Genomic DNA, 20582 nt, shown 5'->3' on the forward strand with positions numbered 1-20582 from the left:
GCAGAACTTTACAGTTCTGGAGCAAAGCAGAAACTGTCTCTTATGACAAGTTTGTATTAACTAGAATATGGGAAAATTCACCCAGGTACTAGGATGAGACCACTCATATTTATGTAGGAATATAGGATTTGCCGTATTGAATTGGACCAATAGCTCATCCTAGTTATAGTTATCCTGCTTGTGACAATAACCTGTTCCTGGCGATTCAGAGTAGAACCATATGAAACATCTTGAATGAAATAAATGTGCCTGTTTTAATGAATTTGCAAATATTTGCAAAACCGGAGCAGTTTCAAACAAGAATTCAATGGAACTGAATGAAAATATTCTTGGTTCTAAGGAAAATGTTGCAGCAGATTAGTTGCTTTTTGAATTAGATAAGCAGGCACTCCCTAGGGCCTGGCCCCTCTCAGGTTTCAAAACCAAGTCATTTTTGAAAATTAAGCCTTATTATTTAATCTATATCTTCCTGGTGCTTTGTTTAGCAACAAGTTCCTTGCTTAGTAGAGTCTACCCTGTGTGGTCAGGAGGGTTGGCATAAGTCATTTTGATTCAGAGAAGCATCTACATTGTTGGTTCTCTATTCATCAAGCAGGAAAAAAAGATATTGTTTCAGCTTTGGTGTTTCCCTAGCAACTGTTAAGACAGCTGTAGGCCGGCCTCTGCCTTCCATTTCTGTGAGCAGCAGGAAGTGACTCTTTGCTGCTTCCTACTGAAGTTTGGGGATTTGATGAAGGGATGCTTACTTCAGAAGACTTTCTATGTTGGAGAGGATCTTTGCCTTTCTTGACAAAGAAACCAGAAGAGAGAGCAACCCATCCAAAGAAGTGGTAATGGGATACACTCCATTGGTCATTCCCTACAACAAAACACCAGAAGGAGAGGACAGTATGTTGTTCAAGCAAAAGTCTGCTACAGAGCCTGTTGATTAGAGGGAATTGTAAGGGAGCAGAAGTCTTTATGAACAGGTGAGATCCTCTATTGAAATAATGGTGCAATGCTGAAGAACACAGACTGGTTAGTAATTATCTCTTATTTCCAGAAATAAATGCCACATAGGGACTGATCAGAGAATCCTTGTTGAGGATAGGTACATTGGGAGGTATTCATGGGTATTAGCAGGGTTTGAATTCAGCAGAGCTGTCTGGAATGGAGGTCCAGTAAATAATTTCAAACCCATGAGGCAGAAGCTCCGAGCCCCAGCATGAGCTGTGGGGAAGAAGCCCTGGGGCTCCGGGAAATACTCTATGAGAATTTAAGCCCTGGGTATTAAGTAGGGCTGGCTGGAAAAACAATTCCATTTAATAAAATATCTTGCAGTTTGAAATTTGTTTTTGTTCTGCATCAAAATGAAAATGAGACTTTTTGAATTTTGTTTATGAAAAAACAAGGTAGACCATCCCACCTCAGAACAGCCAATATCCCAGTGGTTATAGTGTTCACCTCAGATGTGGGAGACCCAGCTTCAAGTCCCTGCTGTGCCTGATTCAAAGTAAGGACTCAAACAGAGTCTCCATTATCCCAGGTGGGTGCCATACCCACTGAGCTGTTGGCTATTTTGTGATGACTTTGTCTCCCTTCAGACATTCCATCCTTGATCTGAGAAACCTTCCCAAAGAAAGTATTGTTGAAACGGGTTTGATGGATTGGCATTTTCCAACAACAAGTTTTTTTTGTCATTCCTGACCCACTCTAGTATTAGGGAATAACCCCACAATGTATTTAGTTATAGTTGCCTTCATTTGATGTCACCACTCCCAAACTGCTAACTCACATTAGATAAGCAGTATGTTGGATATTCAAGTATTTTACCAAAAGCCTACCTCAGTTAAATTATTGTTATTTATTTGTTTTAATAAGGAGGCCATAAAGGCCCTGACTGAAATCAAGGGCTCATTGTGGTAGTGTGTAGGAGCACACAGCAGGAGCTAGTCCCTGCTCTGAAGTGCTTGCAATCAAAATAGATGTGAGGGGAGGGGAAATGGAGACACAGGATGGCATGGCTGACTCAAGCTCACACAGCAGGTTGGTGGCAGAGCCAGGATTAAACTCTGACTCCCAATTCAGTGCCCTAACTACTGCATCATGCTGCCTCTTGTAATACTAAATAAATGCCAAATGAATAGGCTACATGAGCTAAAAGATTAATAGCATTTCAAGTAGTCTTATCTGAGAAATTTGAAAGAGAAAGGTTTGAAGTCATCCAGTATTTTAAAGAAACGTATCTTAAAAAAGATTGAGTGACACTCTGCCAGCTTCTCTAATCCGTCTTCATTTATCATGTTATCTGAAAGGAAACACAAGAGCTTTTGATTCTGTTTCATGGGATTTCAAAATTATCCTGTGTCCTTTCCCTGTTTAGCAGTACCTTCCCATGTGTTTTTAGGTGTCACAGACAAGGACTTTTTTGCCGATGGAATGATTAAATGATGTGCAGCCTGTCTTCACCATTGAAGGTGATAATTACACAAAGAACAGCATCTTAGGAGTAAGGATGTTCCCATGGAACAGGCCTCAGAATAAAAACAACATCAGATGTGTGATGCTCTCAGTAGCACTGGGCCTCTTCATTACTGCCCCATCACTCTTCTGAAATTGATCCCATTTCATTCACTTTAATGAAGTCTAACCGAAAAAGTCATTGAGGAATTTCAATGTCCTCTCCTCTCTCTCAATAGCTGAATTACTCAAGAGCATCAAAACTAGCAGCTTGAGGCATCTCTGTGGTTAGCATTTTTTCCTCAACTCTCATTCAACAAACTTTGCAAACTAGAGCAATTTCAGCAGTTAAAAAAAAAAAAAGTAGAAGCTCCTTAGGGCAGAAACCATCTTCTTGTTCTGTGTTAATACAGCACCTACTTGCAATGGGGTCCTGCCCCATGCCTGTGGTAATACAAATAAAATATATTATATAGTTTTCTTTTAGTAAAAATGTTTTGAAAGCAAAGTAGCTTTAAATAAAGAAATATCTATACTCTTTAACAAGTTAAGCCTCTATCCATAGGATCAACAAATCCAAGAATGTTTGGTATAAATCCTTTATATTGTTATTGTAGACTAAACCTTCAGGTCCAAATTTAAATACAATTTCTTCACTGCACATGAGTGCCCCTTCCCCTGAACCATCCTTTACATTTTGTCTGGGAAGGTTCAAGATAAAGTATGTGGCTTTAAAAAGAAAAGAAAAGAAAAGAAAAGAAAAGAAAAGAATGTTGCTCTGAGGTGATGCAGATCACTCACACTGGTGATGTGTGAACTGGTATGGGGCGGGGGGAGAAATAAACCTGATCTAAACCTTAAACACAAAATGAACCTATTTTTGTTGACAGTTTGCCTCTGATATTGTCAACTGACCGCCTCAGTTTGTGCAGCCATTTCTCAGAACTGGAAATTGAATACATCTGCATGGATCAACTGATTTAAGCTGCAAAAGTGTCAAAGTCACAACCACACTCACAGATCTGCTTTATGTATTCGCCAATAGTAGAACTGAAATGAGCAAGTACAACACGTTACTGTACAATAGATGAATCTACCTGCAAGTAGTGCCCCCAATAGTACCCATAAACCTTATCAACATGCCCTGAACTCATGCTAAAAGGACCATCACCAGGGGTGTTAAGTAATGGCAAAACAATATGCTACATATAATGTTTTAGCTTCCTTACTAGGATTTGCCTACTTTGGGACTTGCCTAAAGAATATGTTAGTGCCAGGTCTTATAAGTTTGAGCACACTCAAATCTTTGTAAGACATGACTCCTAGAAACTGATGAAGTTTAGACACTATTGCCTTCTGTCTACAACATCTCTAGTTGTGGTGCTTGGTCTCATTTACATGAGAAAGGTATTGGATTTTTCTGGAAGAACATTGCTAAAAATGTTAATGGCTCCAGCCTAAAAGTTTATCTCAGGATAGAAGCAGCATGTCTTGAATTGGAACTGTTTTGGAGGTCTCCACTGACCTACGAGTTGCAATGGAACCATGCTGTATCTTCCACAACCAAATATAGTAAATCTGACCCATTTACTCTTAACAGGCAGCGAAATATCCAGCATGTTGTGAGGCCTATTGATACCCACAAATATCTTCTCCAGCTATGAGCATATCAAGAACCAAACCCACTTAACTGTTTCCCACTATTAACGATATTATTTCAAAACAGTAGAACCTTTAGGAGTGATTTTCACAGCTGGTATCATTGCCGTAATGGCAGCAGGCATGGCATTGTATAGTCTCACTTAAAAATGCTCACCCTTAGGTCTGGCATTACAAAACAGAAAGTTATTATTAATAATAATAAAGCAATTATAATGTACATATGCATGTAGCAGGGAGACCCTGCTCCGGCCCTGAGGGCTTTGAAATGCTGCCTGACAGGGCTTGAGAGAGGTGGCTCTGGAAGCTGGGCTGATTGAAGAAGTGGCTGCAGCTGGGGCCACGCCCCAAACTGAAGCCCTGGGGCTTATAAGAAGCAGGGAAGCCAGAGCCCAGAGAGTCTCTCTCTGGCTCCAGAGAGAGATGGGCCTGGCTGCCTAGAGACTGAGGCTAGAGTACCTGGGTGAAGCAGGGCTGGGAACAGGCTGGGGAAGCTCCAGCCTGGAAAGCCCCAGGCTGCGGCCTAGCTTTGGGCTAATGGGTACTGGGGGTTGCAGAGGGCAGCCCAGGGGTAGGACAAGGCAGCAGGTCCAACCCCCCTATTGCCTGTGATGAGTAGGCTGATACTGCAGTCTGCCCCAGGGTGTGGGGCTAGACCATGACTGTCAGTAGCCACTACTGAGGCAAGGCGGGGATAGTAGCATGGGGTTCCCCTGGGAGGGCGAGACCCAATTATAGATAGGGGGCACCGGGTCCAGGGAGGGACGCCGGGGCCAGAGAACAGGTGGGTCACCAGCCTGCTGAGGGCGCTCCAGGGCTGGACCGAGGGACATTCTGCGGCCAACCAGCAGGAGGCGCGGCAGGGGTGAGTACCGCCCGCTTACAGTGGCACCTGACCAGGGACCGTTAGAACTGCCCCTGATACAAAGGGTCAGGGCAAGAACTGCGGGACAGTTGCCCAGAGGAAGAAAGCCTAGACAGGCATGGAGACAGACTCTTATTAAGCTCCTGGCCGAAGGCCAGCGGCAGCAGCAGGAGCGGCTCATAGAGCAGCTGGGGGCCCTCCAGCAGCAGTGGCTGCAGACCGTGGAGGCCCAGTACCAGGACCAACAGGCGGAATGCTTCCGACAGCTGGCCGACCTGTGGCCGAGTCCCGGGGACGCTTCAACGGGGGGAACCGGTTTTCCTACCCCCCCTGCGCCGCCAGTACGCCTGACCAAGATGGGGCCCGACGATGACCCGGAGGCGTACCTGGTGACCTTCGAACGGGTGGCGGCGGTAGCCGGGTGGGCACCGGACCAGTGGGCAACCATCCTCGCCCCCTATTTGGCAGGGCCTGCTCAGAGGGCCTACCGGGACCTCCCCAACGAGGAGGCCCGGGTTTACGCTCGGGTGAAGGCCGCCATCTTCGATAGCTTCGAGGTCACCCCAGAGGCCTTTCGGCGACGCTTTCGGGGCAAGGTTTATCCTCCGGGCGCCCGGCCCCGGGCGGTGGCCCGGGAGTTGAGGGATGCAGCGACCCGGTGGCTACAGCCGGATCATAGAGCCTCCGCTGACATTGTGGAGCAGATAGTCCTCGAACAGTTCGTCCACATCCTCCCGACTCCTGGGAGGGCGTGGGTACTGCGGCACCGCCCAAAGACACTGAAAAGGGCCGTTAGTCTTATAGAGGACTTTCTGGAGGCCAAGGCCCCTATAGGACCAGCCGCCCAGGCCCCGAGTCCGGGACCGGGCACTCAGGGACTGGCTGCGCCCAAAAGGGGGACCGAACGGCCCAGGGCACATGGACCTCAACAGGGGCCAGGCACCTTGGCCTGGAGGCCCGTGCCGGGGCCTAAAGACTGTTTTGCCTGTGGGCAACGAGGACACTTGAAAAAGGTGTGCCCCTACCGGGTTAGGGCAGAGAGGCCTTACCCAGATGAGACCCGAGTGCCCCCTGTGCAGTTAACAGGGGACCTCCGAACTTGTTGGGCGTGTGGGGAGCGGGGACACATAAAGAGACTGTGCCCTCATAAGGCTCCCAGAGCCCGGGCCAAAGCCCACAAAACAGGGGCTGAGGCAGGGGAGAGGCAGCGAGCATGCTTCCTCTCCCATACTCCGCCCCCTATCAAGGGGCAAGGGCCCCTGGGAAAAAGGGGGGACGTGCCGGTAAGGCCTCGCATTGAGCGGGGGACCCAGACAACGGCCAGGGGGGCTGACACGGGGACCCAAACGCGGGCGGAAACCCGCAGAGGACTGGGGAGGTCTACCGTGCGGACCCAGAACCTGAGGGAAGTAGACAGGCTTCTCCGGGAAATCGAGGGCCTGCGGAGAGAAAGAGACTCCCTGCGGGTCCAGCTAAGAAGAAGCCTGGGCCGGTAGAGCACCCTGCCCCCTCCCCCCCCGGTGGAGGGGTTCCTGAGGGGGAGGGTGTGTAGCAGGGAGACCCTGCTCCGGCCCTGAGGGCTTTGAAATGCTGCCTGACAGGGCTTGAGAGAGGTGGCTCTGGAAGCTGGGCTGATTGAAGAAGTGGCTGCAGCTGGGGCCACACCCCAAACTGAAGCCCTGGGGCTTATAAGAAGCAGGGAAGCCAGAGCCCAGAGAGTCTCTCTCTGGCTCCAGACAGAGATGGGCCTGGCTGCCTAGAGACTGAGGCTAGAGTACCTGGGTGAAGCAGGGCTGGGAACAGGCTGGGGAAGCTCCAGCCTGGAAAGCCCCAGGCTGCGGCCTAGCTTTGGGCTAATGGGTACTGGGGGTTGCAGAGGGCAGCCCAGGGGTAGGACAAGGCAGCAGGTCTAAACCCCCTATTGCCTGTGATGAGTAGGCTGATACTGCAGTCTGCCCCAGGGTGTGGGGCTAGACCATGACTGTCAGTAGCCACTACTGAGGCAAGGCGGGGATAGTAGCATGGGGTTCCCCTGGGAGGGCGAGACCCAATTATAGATAGGGGGCACCGGGTCCAGGGAGGGACGCCGGGGCCAGAGAACAGGCGGGTCACCAGCCTGCTGAGGGCGCTCCAGGGCTGGACCGAGGGACATTCTGCGGCCAACCAGCAGGAGGCGCGGCAGGGGTGAGTACCGCCCGCGTACAATGCACTAGTTGTCATCCATAGAACAAAGGCACATAAATGTCATTTTTACTTTATACATAGAGAAACTGAGGTACCGGGAGCTTAAGTAAGCCCAAGATCACTTTGTGAGTAAAGTGCAGAGTCAGGTAAGGAATGAACATTTCCTGATTCCACTGAGCAATGCTTCTTTCCTTATAAAAGATTACAAGTTATTTTTTGTGAAAAAAAAAAAAAATAAATAAATAAAAAGTTATTTCAGTGTTTTGTTACATAGCAAATAAAAAGGAGATCAGAAAAAAGCTTCCTAGCTCTAAAAAGTCCCCTGATTTTTCAATCTACTATGACTAAAGCACCATAAACTAGACAGATGCTTTAGAAAAAGATTTGAGATGCTCTTTCTTTTTAACTTATTCAGTATGTTAAACATTTTGAGTCTATATGGGGCTAGAGTTGAGCCCAGAAAATCCCCTTTTTTATGTACAGATTGGCACGTAAGAAGGATTTGCAAAGCCTAATGATCTCTCACTGATGCTTGATTACCTATCTTGCCCTGTAAGAAAAAAAAATACTAAAACACCATTGCTGAGAGTAAATCAGAACCATCCATTACGCATCTGCCTCATAAAACATTTATGAATAACAGTGCTGCCTTGGGAACTTGAAGTCTGCCCTCTTCCAGTGTTATTTGATAAGCGACACTGCAGCCTTTTGCTGTTATCTCAGAGGATCAGCTTGTGATTGTGCAAATACCACTAATACAATTTAAACAGCTACACATCATTTTACACCAGGATCCGCCACAGGATTGATATAGGACAGAGGAAAAGCTTTTTTCAGTGATGCTGGATGGATAAATAGCTTAGGGAAACACTAAATAGAGTCACTAGACATTGGTATTGCTGGGTATTTGTTCTCAAACGTATACACCAGTAAAATATTTTTTTCTATATTTTAAGTTCATGCCCATGCTTTTTCATAAATTAGTACCAGCTATAGACCAGAGCCTTAATATTTTGGCTCCACAGAATCACCATTTACAGCCAAGAGATATCCAGCCAACACACACACAATAAATAGGGTCTGGTTAAATAAATTCTGTGGGCCAAATTCAGATTTTAGTTACACCAGCATAAATAAGTAATACCGAATTACACTGCATATATACCAACTTAACCGAGAGCAACTTCTGGCCTGAAGTTTCTGATGTTACTGGGCATTTGATATGTCACTGTACATGCACCTTACTTCCACTAAAACAGAGAGAAAAACTTTCATACATTAAAACTCAGCAATGATAGGTTTGAAAGTTATATGGGATGGTAGAGATTTAGGGAAAAGGTATCCAAATCTGAAGAGAAGGCACTGACAATTATCCCAGCAGTGAGTTTGAATTCTCAGTGATATTAGCAATTGAGAGGCGACAAAATGCTTTAATTTTAACATTTTTTATCCGAGGACTTCAAAATATTTTCAAGTATAGAGAAGTTTTAGTGAAGAATCAGTCTCTGATTTTTGCTGGTTAAAGCAGGTACAGTCCATTTTGTAGCCACACAGTGGTAGTACTTCCACCTGTTGAGGCACCCATTAGCAACTGAGACATCCAACACTGGATCTTCCGGAGGGTCTGGAGCTGGTAGGGCCAGGGGTGAAAGTAACTTACAGGACTTACCGGTACTGCCGGAGTCCTGAGGAGGCATGGCCTCAACTGGAAGAGGCGTGGCTTCAACCAGAAGAGGCGTGGCCTCTCAAGATTTAAAGGCTCTGGGGCACCGGCTGTGGCTGGGAGCCCCAGGGCCTTTAAATCAACCTGGGGCTCCCAGCTGCAGAGGTAGCTAGGAGCCCCCGGGGCTCAGGGGCAAATTAAAGAGCCCGGGGCTCCGGCCGCTGGGGAGCTCCGGACCCTTTAAATCCTCGCCGGAGCTGCGGGCGGGATTTAAAGGGCTCTGGGCTGACCACAACCGCGGCAGCCCAGAGCCCTTTAAATCCGGCCCCAGCTCAGCCGACAGAGCCATGGGCAGGATTTAAAGGACTCTAGGCTTCCCGCTGCGGCGGGGAGCCCAGAGCCCTTTATATCCCTGCCGCAGAAGCCGGTGCGGTCTGGCACGGCGTACTGGCTCTTGCTGGTACGCCGTACCGGACTGTACTGGCTCACTTTCACCTCTGGGTAGGGCTGACCAGGGAAGAGCTGGGCTAGGCCAGGTTAGTCACTACCTGCACTGATTCAATCTTCATTGGTGGAACGCCTGTGAGCTCTTAATAAGATTCTGCAGATACTCTGATAGCACCCATACACCTTACCAATATGCCACGAACTTTAGCTCATGCTAAAAGAACCATATTTGAGAAAGTACTTCCTCCCGCAGCAGAAATCATGGGGAATGGAATATTGAATATATTCCAGCCCTTGCCATTGAAACACCTTAGGGAGCTGAGAATTTTTACTCTAAGTAGAAATCCAAAAAGGCCTTTAAACACACAAATTTAAGGTTTGTGACCCAAAATGGTTTCCTAAAATCAAATATGTCCCATTTAGAAAATCCCTTTTAGCACCTTCAGTTATGCTGAATATACTTCAGTTAGAATTTTTAGATTTTTTCCCTAAATATTTTAACTTTTCTATGAAATGCAAAACCTTATCTTTAATCAAGACAAACTGGAAAGCTTTAGAAAGTCTCAGACTATGTATATTAGCTGAATCAGAGTTTTATTCCTCCTTCAAATATATATTTTTTATCAAAATGAGTTCCTATAGGATATAGTCACCTATATAGCTCCAGCTCTGGGGTTGGAGCACCCATGGGGAAAAAATGGTGGGTGCTGAGCACTCACCGGCAGCTCCCCATCAGCTCTCCCCACCCAGCACCTCCCATCCGCCAGTGGGCCCCGCAGATCAGTGCCTCTCCCTCCCTCCCAGCTCCTCCCGCCCATTGCAAACAGCTGTTATGCAGTGTGCAGGAGGCTGGGTGGGGGGAAGGGCAAAGTGGGGAGGAGTGAGGGCACAGCGCACTGTGGGAAGGGACGAACTGTGTGAGAAGAGGCGGGAGGGGGCAGAGCGGGGGCAGGAAGAGGTGGAGCATGGGTGGGGCTTTGGGGAAGGACCTGGGGTGGAGCCAGGGGTCAACCCCGCCCTCCAGCACTTTGAAAAGTTGGTGCCTGTGCTACCGAGCCTATTTTAGATTCCAACTTTACTGCAAGACCTTTAATAGTCTGAAGCAATGGAATAACTCCAAGCCCCATTTGAAATCAGGACTCTCAGAATCCTTTACCATGAGACCATTTTTAGAAGTTACCCTGTTATGGGAAGGACCTGGAGTCTAAGTTCTGAGCAACTTCCACCTCAGGTTCACAAATAGAAATAAAATAAAATAAAATAAAAATCACTTGCCCCTAACTCCCTGCTCCTGAGCCTCCCTGCTCCTGAGCCTCCTTCTCTTTTTGGGCCATCATAACTCTCCTGCAAAGATCAATTAAAATAAAAAAGACAGATGGTCCAAACCAGTATATGAGTCAAAAAATTGCAGGAGGTAGAAGGAATCTTCCCCAAACAAAAGTCCCCAAGAAAAAAATCTATGAGAATGACACCAATTGATATCCACTTCAAGAAACCAAACAGTAACACAAAGATATCCCATGGTTTATGCAGCTATGTACAATTAAGGAAAATATTAAGAAATTCTGTTTTCATTGTATTACATGACCCATTTTAATGTGAAGAGATTCCTTAATTCTGAGTAGCACATTATATACTATCTCATGGAGACTTTTATTTGTTCATTCTATGATTGTGCGTTTCCTTATTCTGAAATAATGTTCATCCCTCATCACGTGGATATATTTAAACCAGAATTCATATCAGCTGCAAAACTCATTGTAACCTGCAGTATAACTCACCTTTGGAGTCTTATTCTTCTTTCCTCTTACAAGTGACATTCTCAAGGGCCTGTGTTAGGTGGCAGCAGCAGCAGACACCAGTGTGCAGGGAAGCCTCCCATTGCATTGGAATTGACAGCAGCTGAATGAAGCAGCAGGCAGTAGCTACACCTCAGGTGGAAGACCTAGCTTCACCCTTGCTCTGTCATGCAGAATAGGATGAGGCAGCACAAGCCAGAAAAACCTATTTTCTAAATCAAACTGTAGCATTATGTTCTGAATGCCCCCAAATAACTAGGGTGAAGTTAACGTCTCAGGCACACTTATCTCCAATTCTTTGGAAAGTGCTGCCTGGTCCTGTCCTGAGGCTCCACCTCTTAAGCCAACCATAGATATTTCAGCCTCATTTAGTGGCTAGACAGAAGGAGCCTTACCAGAGTTAACTCAGCTCTGAAGCTCTAAAGCTTCAGCAAAGAGACATTTCTGCCTCATCTCCTGCTGAAGATTCCTCCCCATGGCACAAGATCTTCAGCAGAAAAGAACCAGCAACATATAAGGACCCTTGAGCACAGTCCTTGCCCCAGGGTAAAAACTCTTTCAGTCTCTCAGTTTGATTCCACTACCCAACCAATTCTGAGTTTGTGTACAGTTATGTCACCAGAGGAATCCAGGGCAGAAAGCTTCTGCAAGTAAATCTCTATGTAGCCATACTTCCACTTTTTCACCAATAGATGGAGAAGAGATCTCCTGCTCCTTTGTAGCTTCTGTCCATCTGGAGTTCTGGGTAACTAACTTACAAAGATGAAGCAGTTCTGTGACCATTCTTTCCCCAGTTCACCAAAAGATGAGAGCAGAGAGCACCTTATCCTCTGGAGCTTTTGGCCAGAGTGCTTTGTCAGAAAGATAGGGTATAAAACCAAGCTTAGTCAGGCAACTGCTTAACTGATTACCTGTAACACTTTTTTTTTAGGATTCTTTTAATTTTAATTGCTTGATTAAAGAAAAGGACTGGAGTTGAATTTAGTTTCACAAAGCTTTGTTCACTATCCTTAACAGCAGTAGTAGAGAATATAAAAGGCAAACATTGTATTGGACTAGGGTTTGGCTGCATAAATTAGAAAGCTGGTCAATATAATTGTTCATGTTTCTGGAATCAAAACACACAACCACAATTGAAAATAACACTTATACTCAGTAGCTATCTAGGGAATGTAACTTTGTTCAGATTTTTGACTGAGTCCCCCAGAATAGGGCTTCACTTTATCAACCCCAGTGTTGCTAATACAACAGACGGAAAACAATCCAAAGCTAGATCACAAAATAATTTGGTCAATTACTTGCATGCCAATTCATCAAGGTATCCTTTCCAAAGGATCTATACCAGTCAACCCTTTTAACTTATTTCCCAGTGAATAATATTAGCCTCGGGATCTGACAAATACTCCTATATATCTAAAGGCATGTCTATACTACTGATGCTACACTGGCACATCTATGGTGCTGCAGCTGTGCCACTGTAGTGCCATAGCATAGACTCTTCCTACATCGTCAGAAGGGGTTTTTGGATGATGTACTTAATCCATCTCTCCAAGAGGCAGTGGGTAGATTGGAAGAATTCTTCTGTCATCGATCTAGCTACCTCTATACCAGGGGTTGGGTTGACCTAATTATGGTGACTATGGCACAAAAATGTCCACAGCCCTGAGCAACATAGGTAAATTGATCTAATTTCTAGGCCAGACCTAACATAAATTCCTACATTTATGACGTACTGTTTAGAGTGAGTGCAGTTCAAAAAGTATGCCTACTTGATCTCATTTTATGTTTATGTACACCTAGAACTTGAAAGGCAGCGTGAAACAATTAACTATGATAGCATCTGTACAGTGTTCTATAATCTTAGTTAACAACAGTAACTTGTTCAGTTTTAAAGCTACTTTAAAGCTCCAGGCACCAGCACAGCAAGCAGGTGCTTGTGGCGGCCAATGGAGAGGGGCAGCAGATCCGGCTCTTTGGCTGCAATTCGGCAGCGGGTCCCTCAGTCCCTCTCAGGTTTTTTTTCTGCCTCTTGAGGCAGCAAAAATGCTGGAGCCGGCCCTGCTTGACTGGAACCTGTTACAAAACAGACACAATGTAAAAATCTTTAAAACACATACACAAGCATGTATACTTCCTGACTAATTAAGTACCCTGCTTCAGGAAGTAGTCGATTGACTGATTTGGGTCCTCACCCAAGAAAAAGACAGTGTGTTACTTATCACCAGATCTTTATTCAGCTGTCAGCTTTCACTTAGCTCAGTTATTGTTCACAGCAGGAGCTGACACTGCAAACATAAATGGAGTGAAGGACTGTAATCTTCCCTTGTGCATTAGCAGGCAACACAAATTGTTGGAAAATAGAAGGAAACAGTTAAAGGTTTAACAGTTAAAGACAGGTACTTGGTGTCACCAGGAAGGTGGTGGCTGGCCCAGGACCTCAGTCTTTTCCCTTCCAGGTGTCTTTGGCTTTCAGGATGTGCTAAAGGAGAAGGGCCATTTTATCCTATTTCTGCTGTGTGGTCCTACTTGGTTTCTGTTCTTGGAGTTGCTGGCCTGAGCCAATCAGATGGTGAGCCATATTTCTTCCAAAAGACGTGAAATGTCCAACCAAAACGAGAGACATCCTCTCTCACCAACCAATCAGGGAATGAGATATCAGCTTTGAGTTCTTCCAACTGGGAATGGAATTTTCCAGTCTCTTTGTGCAATACATCTTGTCATACCAGCTTGTGTACAACAAATTAGGCCACAGATGTTGGTACAACAATCTTGGGACACACCTCGAATACTGTCTGATTTGCTCTGGTGACAACTTACATCTCTAAGCCACTTTCCCTGGGCCCCTTTGCAGTGCATTCCTTAGCCAACTTTGCAGTTATGCTTACTTAAGTTGCATTTTCTCCATCAACATTTTCTTAGCTGATGAAATGCCCAAATCAAAGTTCTCTCCATATTTGTTGATGCTCTTTAAACTCGTTTTAACTGTCTATTAAACAATGCAAACTGTAGTTCTCCAGCAGGCCAGAGCAGCAGCATAAATCTTTCTGTTCTATTTTAACAACAACAGGTTTGCCCATGAGGTTAAATCCCGTCATTAAAATTTACAATATTGTGCCCAAAGCTCAAGTATCAGAGGGGTAGCCGTGTTAGTCTGGGTCTGTAAAAGCAGCAAAGAGTCTTGTGGCACCTTATAGACTAACAGACGTTTGGGAGCACGAGCTTTCGTGGGTGAATATCCACTTTGTCGGATGCATGTGCCCAAAGCTGTATCACTTATAGTTCACTTCCCTTTTATACACATTTTAATTATATTAGATTCCATCAAGTTCCATAATTTACTACTGTATCCAACACATCATGTTATATCACTGTTTGATATTAATTTAATATGATTTTAGTTCATCTACTTATTCATAGACAGAGGAAAAAGGAGAAGTCTCTTTAGCTGTCCTAGTGGTACACTCTTGTGAAAGACTGCAGCAACTCTGAGTTTTCTCAGACTATTGAAGCAATCTAGCTGTTAGATCTTGGATTTTTATTCTCTTAGCCCTCTTTTCTATAAGAAGCTCTTGCTGCATGGACAAGTCTAACATAGCAATAGCTCCAAATTTTGGGGCTTTAGTTACTACAGCTTACACATGGATAGCTGGGCTATGACAACTGTAATGCTTGCACTCACCTGAGCTCAGACCCTGCCCTCTGATAACTCCATCACCTCTACTAGCCTCTCTCTGGAAAGGGAGTTTTTCATGGCCTTCTCGCTTCTTCCTTGTGGCCAGCAGAGCTTGAGTTGAATGGTGCAGGCAGGAGAAGGAGCAGCTCACACGGCAACAATTGCAAGGGGACAGAGCAGCTATCCTATCCTTGTGGCAGTGTGTTTGCCAGAAACAGGGACAGATCATAGAGATTCTCTTTTCATTTGGGCCTGATTCACCTCTGTTATGCCAAAGAGTCCAGAATAAGTGTTCAGAAACTTAGTGTACAGAGCTGGTTCAGGTAGCTGGATATTTATCCCATTTTGATCAGGAGTCTGGGCTCTTTGAAGACATTGCCTTTCTCTCATTTAATCCTCTTGTTGAGCTGCTGGTGCTATGATGAAAAGGTGGAAGATATATATACATATTTCTCTAGTTATTATATTTGTATTGGGAAAATAGTATGTCATTATTCCTGTCAAATAAACAGTATTATTTGTTCTTGAAAGGCAAAGGAACAGATGTTTTTCTGCAGATAGCACTATAGAGATATGTCCCTTACTGATAGAGGCTCAACTTAGAGGGGCATCGACACCAAAGATAGAAGCATTTAAATATGCATTTTTCATGTGTGATTTTTTTCTCCCAGGCATCGATTTTGTTGCTATAACATGTTTGCAGGAACCTCTCTATCTGTTTCATAGATGGTATCTAAGCCATGCTTTTATCGATAGACCTTCTAAATCCTTTAAAGCTGTGACAAATTAAAGCAATGTAAGATTTCAGTTGATGAAGGTTATAGTTCTCCCACACAGGAAAATTCATACTCTTTAGGGTTTGTGTTCAGTTAGAGTTCATTGGATTTAAGAAGAGCATGTTCAGATACCCAGGTAGACTAATATAATGCTTTTTTGTTATATTATTTGTATTACAGTAGCACTTAAAGGCCTCATTCTAGAATGGGATTCATGGTGCAAACTGATCTATAATTACATACAAAGAAACTGTCTCTGCCCTAAAAAGGTAATGGATCCAACATGCAAGGAGAATGATCAAAGGGATGGCTGGAAAATATCATTGCAACCCACACTACCACAATATGGCTGCTGGCTGTCCCTGTCTGATGGGGCAGGGGGGGCTGGGGAAGTAAGGTGGCACTGGAGGGTCTATTAATTGGGGAGGATGTTGGAGCAAACAGCCAATCAGAATGGGGGGAAAATATCCTGAGTCCAAGCTGAAGAAAGCAGAGTCTGATGATGACCATTTTGTCCAGGGGGTTTCCAAATGTGCCTTGACCTGCTCTTGATACTGTTATGCTGGATTGTACTGGGGTAATCTCTCTGCTCCCAAAGATGGCTTCATTCCAGAACATTCTTTCCCTACTGCCTATTTGTCTACAGGAATGGCAATGTTGTAGGGACTGGCATCTCAGAAAGGGACTTCCCTCCCATGCTTCAACACAGAACATACTACACAGTCACAAAAAAGCAAAAACCAAAGATTTATATGAGCTGCAATTCAGGATTTGTAAAAGGGGTGGGGTGTAGCCTATAGGACTAATCTGCTTGCTTGCCTATATATATATCTTTTCTTATAGCTTAAGTATTTGGTTTATTGTAATAGGTTTATAAATTTATATTAAAGTAAGTTTGGCTGTAATGCAAGAGACCTATAGGCCAAAACCCTGTATGTAAGCTAAGACAAAGTTAGCTTATCTATATTGAGACCTTTTACCCAGAAAAATAAAGTTGACCTATATCTTGTTACCTAAATAGATAAGTATCCACACATATGTCTATGACTTTTTATCTAGACCAACAGACGATGGAAGAATGGCATGGAGGGGTTCAATTTGTACCCACAGATTTACTGGGTACACCATAAGGAAACTTATGTGCGTAGGTACATGTCATCAATACGCACATACATACTAGTCTATGGAGTAAGCGTAGCCTAACATTTTGTGAGTGAGAAATGAAATTCGGGCACAGGAGGAAGGATTTCTGGCACTTGTGCCCTATACAAGAGGTAACCCACCTTGCTACAGTATTCTATTTCTACTCTATCTACAATGACTATTAGTAGTCTATACTTGTTCTTCTTAAACTTTAAGTTTCAAGGAAACTAGGCTAAGCTTGGTTTCCCTAAGTTTTTATTCTTAGTTTATTAGGTTTTGATTTTAAGTTTAAGTTAATCAAGTAAACCCTAAGTTCGCTCTAATCGCTCTTAGCATTAGTTTCTTCTAAGCACTGCATCCCTCACTCAAGAATTGAGAAACCTGAACTACAAAGCTGGTCCTGTGTCTTTTACCACCAGGTTATCAAGGATGGGTGTGAGTATATTAACCAAAGCTTTGTTGCATATAATACTATATTATCATATGTATCTTTTGAATAGCAGTAATGCAATTGTAACTTTGTAACTCTGATTATTTTGCCATTTACTTACTATTAATTTTAATAAAAAGTCTTTAAGGCTATATCTGTCCCAGTGTGAGCTTCCTGTCATACCCCGAGGGTCCTTTGTAAATTCTGTGGAGCCTGATTCAGGACAAGAACTTTTATCTTCTGATCAAACAGACTGGTGAGCCTAAACCCATACTAGTAATATTAATAATTAATATTATTAATTAAATCAAATTAAATACAAATTACATTGATGGATTAAATTAATATTATTAGTACATCCTAAATCAGGCTACAGGGGAGGTAGTATACATTTAAATGACTGGTGTGCTGAATGCCTCTTACCCCTGTTATTTCTGATGTTCAACCTATAATGGTTTACTATGGTTTATATTTTCAGCTCACCTCTAAATCCCCACAGTAACAAACAGTCTGTCATCCTTTTATGTGGGAGTGTGAAATCTCTGCCAGGGAAATAAAATAAAATGTACCGATCATGAATAATTAAAAAAAAATCAAAAAAATCCACCAAATCTAAAAGCTTCTCTTACCTTTTATTTTCCTTTTTCCATTTCCTTATTCCCTTGTCTGCTGCTCTTCCTTTTTTTATTCTTCTTTATTTCTCTATAGTGATTTTTGCCTTCTCTCTCCTCACTGTCTCTGCTTTTCTCTCTGTGAAAATATTTTTAACTTTTCTTCTACTTTGATGATGCATTTTTATTCTCCTAATTCTCTCATGCCACATTCTGCATCCTCCCCAATTTTCTACTGTCTCTTTCCTCTTCTCTTCTTAGTCCAAAGTCTTTTCTTCACTCCTCCTAGATTTTCCTCTCCATTCATGTTCTCCCAATTTTCCCTTTTCATCCCTCATTCTCAAGTCTCACTATTCTCAGAAGTGACCATTTAATTCTAGTTTTTCCCCCTTTCTTTTTTAATACATACAGGAATATTCTTCATATCCTATAGCTACCTGACATAATGGGTATGGGCCCCAATATCAGTGTGTTTTCTGAAGTTTACAACAGTTTACTTCAAAAAAGAGTCCTGATCTATTAGTAGTTATACCACATAAGCCAAAAGGAAGCTCTGGTAAGCTCACCTCAGTTGGAAGTCAGTGTTTAATAAATATATGTTCTGAAAGCAGTCAGCTGCCACAGTGAGTACAGGAAGAATGGTCTCCTGGTTAAGGTATCAGACTGGCCTCAGGAGGATTCAATTCCTGCTTCTTCTGCATGCTTCTTGTATGAAATTTGAATTGTTTGCTCAAGTTCAATGTGCCTTAGTTCTCTATCTGTAAAATTGGGGTAATAATAGGGTACATTCATGAAATATTTTGGAGGTGGCCACATGCCTACTTTGTACCTAGTTAGATGACAGGTGGTGTAGTATAACAATTGGAATATTTTACACTGCACTCATATTCTCACATTTCAGAACACACATAAGGTATAATCTTAAATCTGTAAATCTGACAAGATATCACTTTAAGATATTTTTAAAACAAAAATTTGCATTAGTTTTCTACAGCTACACGATAATAGTTGTGTTTCTCTAAGATTGCATGTTTGCAAGGGATTTTTAATTGTATTTTACTTTTTAAATTAAAGAACTTTTATATTATCAGGCACTTTGAAGTTTTTCCTGAGAGTTTTGGTGCCAAATGCCACCAATATGATTACTAAAGACAAAGAAAGTATTATGAGGTCACCTAAAACTAAAATAAGATAATAGGAAGCACATCAGACACAATTGAATCTGTTTGGGCTGTGAAATCAGGGGGTAAACATTAGACTCAGATCTGACCTAACAATGATTTACCCATTGCCTACAAATTGAATGTTCAAAGTGATTGGCCCTTTATTAGCAGTAGGGTGACGAGACGTCCCGATTTTATCGGGACTGTCCCGATATTTGCTTGTTTGTCCCACGTCCCGACCGATGTTCGGTCGGGACACTGGACAAACAAGCAATTTTGCCCTCCGATCCGGTGCCATAGACGGAGCCCGGAGGGGCTTTCACCCCCCACTTCCCCCGACTATCCCCCACCTTCCCCCATTGGACCCCTCCCCAAATCCCTGCCCTGGACCCGCCCCAACCCCGCCCCTCACTGCCCCATTGGATCCCTCCCCAACTCCCCGCCCTGGCCCCGCCTCTTCCCCAAGCACGCGGCATTCCTCCTCCCTCCCAGGCTTGCACACGGGCCATGGCCAGGGCTGGGAGCGCAGCACGGAGGCTGCTCCAGCCCTGCAGCCTGCAGGGCAGTGCGGAGCAGGCAAGGCCTGGGTGGAGACACGCGTGGGGCGGACACACTCCTGCCAGGAGGGGCCGGGCCCGGCTGCCTGGTTCGCCCCCTGCCTGGGGGGGTCCCCAAGCTCCCTGCAGCTGGAGCGGGGCTGCCCGGGGCGAGTGTCCCGGGCAGGACAGAGTGGAGCAGCCTCTGCTGTGGGGCTGGTGCAATGAAGCCCAGGAGCGGCTGGGCCGGGAGCTGCAAGAGGGGCCCGGAGCGTGGCTCGGCTGCACAGCTCGGAGTCCAGGCTGGGCCCAGGAGCGAGGGCATGGGGGAGCTGGGAGTGTATCGGGGGTCAGAGCCGAGAGTTGGGTGGAGACGGGGCTGTGCCACTGCCGCCTGGTGGCGGGGGGCGCTCCGGCTTTTTTTTTTTTTGCTCCCCCCCGCGTCCCGATATTTCAGTTTGTCATCTGGTCACCCTAATTAGCAGATATATGATCTTTGGTTATTTGAATGAAGGACAAAGAAGAAACAAACAAAAAAGAAAGTTAACACCATTTTGTTAAGTCATTGCATTTATTGGCTCTTTTGCATTAAATGTCTAGTGAGCTTTTTCCCTTCACCAGGCTTTTAGCTGAACACAAGAAATCCCTGTGGTTGCAAAAAGAACTTGAGTGGTATTCATGAGGGCAAAGAGATAGATTTTTGCAATCTCTAGCCTTTGGTGGGAAATCTTTTCTCATCTTGACTTCATTGAGAATTTGAACTTCCTTCAGTATTAGATTTGGCATCACAAATCATTACTGTGCAGTTTTGTGCAACATTAGCACACTGACCTCCTAATGGATAGGAGTTTTGCCTTTGATGTTTGAAGTTCATTAGTTTTCTACCAGGTTATTTATTTGTTTGTGCTGCTCCTTGGCATAAATGATTAACCTGGAGTTCAATGTCCTTCATTTTAAAACTATGCAGACTAAAAACTTTTAGCCACCAAGTCTCCTAATGGGATGACAGTTTTTGTCTTCATTCAATCAAAAGTCCAGGACATTCCCTCAGTTTAACTGGATGACTATAAGTTATTGGTAAACATGAGTTTAAGGATAAAGTGTTCAAAAACAACAGGTAAAAAAGGAAAGAAAGGTAAATTGACTCCCTGTAGGACAACTTGGCAAACCCAGCAGCAGTGCACTTTTACTCGG

General features: G+C 44.4%; 1 long non-coding RNA gene across 4 annotated transcripts in view; it reads right to left on the bottom strand.

The window, feature by feature from the left end:
* The window catches only part of LOC120380156, a 164515-nt gene that overhangs the window by 130694 nt on the left and 13239 nt on the right, over positions 1-20582 (bottom strand). Inside the window, exons 2-5 of one of the 4 annotated variants that reach the window (XR_005587640.1) lie at positions 18256-18447; positions 17708-17828; positions 14736-15145; positions 11852-13129 (exon numbers count right to left, since the gene is read on the bottom strand). This is a non-coding gene — a long non-coding RNA (uncharacterized LOC120380156). Of the gene's footprint in view, positions 1-11851; positions 13130-14735; positions 15146-17561; positions 17621-17707; positions 17829-18255; positions 18448-20582 lie in introns of those variants that run through there. The other 3 variants (XR_005587639.1, XR_005587641.1, XR_005587642.1) reach the window with 3 other exon arrangements.

This window comes from Mauremys reevesii, linkage group 1 (assembly GCF_016161935.1).
Source record: "Mauremys reevesii isolate NIE-2019 linkage group 1, ASM1616193v1, whole genome shotgun sequence".
NCBI lineage: Eukaryota > Metazoa > Chordata > Testudines > Geoemydidae > Mauremys > Mauremys reevesii.